The sequence below is a fragment of the Silene latifolia genome, chromosome X, assembly GCF_048544455.1.
Source record: "Silene latifolia isolate original U9 population chromosome X, ASM4854445v1, whole genome shotgun sequence".
In the NCBI taxonomy this organism is placed as follows: domain Eukaryota; kingdom Viridiplantae; phylum Streptophyta; class Magnoliopsida; order Caryophyllales; family Caryophyllaceae; genus Silene; species Silene latifolia.
Window position 1 is genome coordinate 283,726,415 of NC_133537.1, and position 3,633 is coordinate 283,730,047.

Genomic DNA, 3,633 nt, shown 5'->3' on the forward strand with positions numbered 1-3,633 from the left:
TGAATAAAATTATACAATACTGTTTTGTCGGACATGTATTAATAATTCAACTAACCCGTATGATTAATTGATGCTTTAATTTCCGATAACCGATAACAGTTTATAATGAAACCGCGTCATATACACTTAGCGAGTTTTGGACCGGACCACGAGTTTAATAAGGAGGAAGTGGACAAGCCCACTCCCTCTGTTGAAGCTCTCGGCCGAACTGCACAAAAGGAGAGGCTCCCTCTCCTTTTGACCTAGACAATTCATTTTACAGAAAACTAGGGTTTCGAAGAGCATTCTTCTCTGTAGAAACCGAGATCTCACATCTCAAGAAAACTCACATCAGTTCTCCCAATATTGCAAGTCAATCGGAGAACGCCATCTAGCACAAGGGCATATCTCGGACAAGTCTTGGGTGCAACTATTAGGAGGAAATCTCTGTTGATTTCTGTTCTTTACGCCGCACTATAAAGGACCCGAGGTTAATTCTTGTTCCTTATCGTTTCTTTATTATATTTATGTTTTATGACGATAATCGCATGCTAAATTTACGTTATAGTCCTAAATTTAGAGGGTCTTATACGGATATTACCCACACATCCATGTTGTTGAGTAGGGAAGACTAAGTCGACTTGTAGGTGTTGTACAATGTAATCGATTCGGCTCCGGGACCCAAACTTTCTAGGATTGTAAGATATAACCCAACTCAATCCATCACAACAATAATTGCTTGCTTATAATTTGAGAACATGTTTGTATGATCAATTCCCATGAATCCCCTATGACCCCATGATACCCTAGTGCTTTTTATCAATTGTTTACAACCCTTTTTAATTCATCTTGCTTGTTTACTTTTATTGTTATTTAGTTTAGTGACCTTCTACATCAACCCAAATTGTGACACCCCTAAGACACCACTAGTTGCAATAGAAATCTCATTTCAATTCCCGTCCCTTGGGATTCGACCTTTACTTGCCTCTTTACTAATTGTAGAGTTGTTTGTGAAGCTATAAATTGTGTTTTGGTCTAGGCGCTCTTAACGACAAGTTACCGAAAAGATATAGTCCGACCAAAAATGGCGCCGTTGCCGGGGACGGTGTTAACTTGATTTAGATTTTCTTATATTGGTATTAGTTGTGTCTTTCTTTGCCTTGGAGAAGTAAAACTCCTCAAGGTTTGTTCTAATTATTTTCGAGTTGTTTGATATTTTGCATGTCTAGAAGGTCACAAGGTGACTTGTTACCCTTTGATCGTGAAATTGAAAGAACTTTGACAACTAATAGAAGACTTGCTAGAAGAAATTTGAGAGGTATTGGTGAGGTTGTAGATATTCAACCAACTATTGAGTTCATCAACCCTTTTGCAAGAGAAGGTGAGGAGAACCCAACACAAAATACAACACAAAATCAACCCACAATGCCTAAGTTTTCATCACATTTCGTACCCGCCGAGGAGAACCTACCCAATGGTACTCCCACACCACAACATCTAACCGAAAATTTCATTGCCAAATCCGCATTTATCCAATTAGTCGAAAGAAGCCAATTTGGGGGGATGCCTAGTGAAGACCCTCGCTCTCATATGGAGGCTTTTTGTGACTATTGTGATGCGATTTCTCAAACCGGTGTAACTCAAGACCAAATTCGATGGGTCTTATTTCCTTTTTCTCTAATTGGCACCGCGAAACAATGGTTGAAGATCCTTGATAAGGCCACTCTCGGAATTGATTCTTGGAAGAAATTGGCTCTAGCTTTCTACAAAAAGTTCTACCCACCGGAAAAGACTAACATGCTAAGAGCTCAAATTACGGGTTTTAAGCAAAGGGATGAAGAATCTTTGTATGAAGCTTGGGAGCGGTTCAAAGGAATTTGTCTCTCATGTCCTCACCATGGACTTAGCGAGTGGTTCTTGGTACAACAATTTTGGAACAGTCTATATGAAGATTCAAGGAACATTCTCAACATGGGATCAAATGGAATGTTCACCGAAGTTGATGACAATCAAACTTGGAATAAAATTGAGGAAATGGCAGTCTATAACTCACAATATAGTAGACCTCGCAAGGCTACTAGAGGAGGAAAGCATGAAGTGGACTCCGTTACTCAATTGGGTGCTCAACTTAGTGCTCACATTGATACCATCAATTTGAAGTTTGAAAAGGCTATGGCTAGACTTGAAGAAGTCTCAAAATCACCAAAGCATCATGTTAATGCCATGACGGCATCTTCATCAATCCCAAGTGGGATATGTGAGAATTGTGGAACTTTGGGACATGACCCAAGTGAATGTAGGGGAACAAATGAACAAGTGAATGCTTTCCAACCATACAAGAGTGGTACCCCTTATTCCAACTATTACAATGAAAACACCAAATTCCATCCAAATCTCTCATACAAAAGCCAAAATGTTCAAAACCCTCAAACAACATACACCCCACTGTGGGAAATAATCTGTATACTTCCCTTAATATAGAAGGATTATAACGAATTTAACAGTGATGATCAATAGTCATAAACAAAATACATAAACAAAGTATAAATGATTCAGAATTAACCTTCGGTCCTAGCAAAATGGCCTAAGAACAATATCAAAATTGATATACGCATATCAGTTGCGCCCAAGACGATATGAGATATGCCCTATTAATTGTGCTAGAATCGATCTAAAATTTTCTGTAAAATTTAGTTGTTTTGTGTTTTTTCTGATGAGAGAGGAGGCTAGGTCAAGAAAAAGAATTAGGGTAGAATAATCATCTACCTTTCTTTCTTATACTGACCGAGATTTGAAGTCAATTAGGAAAGAATAAATCTTTCCTAATTTCGGCCTAACTGACCGAAATAAGGAGTATATTCTCCTTATTTTTGGTCTTTCCAAAAATATATAAAATGTGTTGAATTGTCATCTAGTGAGGATCGAAACCATGACCTCTTGGTATGTGTACCCTCACTATTACCACTATGACACATTCATCTTGTTGATATTAAATATAATCGATTATATTTAATTACGAATTATGATTAATTCGTCAAGCTAACATTACATATATTTAATTAAATATAACTTATTATATTTAATTTACGAATTGTGATTAATTCGTCTCAACTAATATTATTTAATTTTCATTAAATAATTATCTCATCAACACATTGACTAACTATTTAGTCATATTGGGCATCAATGTGATTATATTTCTATAACCACATTTCTCAAACACATCCTATAGGTGTGACCTTTAGGGACCAGTTGATCACCGCCATCTGTATGATAATAACGTCAAACTTTCTAGCAAGTCAACCGTTATTAGGTAAACGTTAATCAACTGATTAAATATTACGAAGTATACCCTTGTGAACCTGTAAGAGATTTACAAATGTTATCACACTAATTTTTGGAGGACACAAGCTCCAACAAACTCCCACTTGTCCTCACAAGTGTATGTGCGATAACCGATTCTCATATCCTAAAATTTCTCCCACTCAATGTAAAACAATTTGCAAATCCGCATTCACAAAGGTCGTATTTTACAAGCGATCAATATCAAGAGTGGTTTCCCCGACTAGAGAGTAACTTAACTGATAAACGAATCAACATTCGAGCATGGCCATGCATTTCAGTTACAACTCCTCGAGTGGCCCCGAGAAATAA

At 37.2% G+C, this 3,633-nt stretch overlaps 1 non-coding gene across 1 annotated transcript; it reads right to left on the minus strand.

Annotated features, from left to right (window-relative positions):
• Positions 1-1,776: 1,776 nt before the first annotated feature.
• LOC141624041 (small nucleolar RNA R71) lies at positions 1,777-1,883 on the minus strand. The gene has a single exon (XR_012533852.1). It is a non-coding gene; the product is annotated as a small nucleolar RNA R71 (small nucleolar RNA).
• Positions 1,884-3,633: the final 1,750 nt, after the last annotated feature.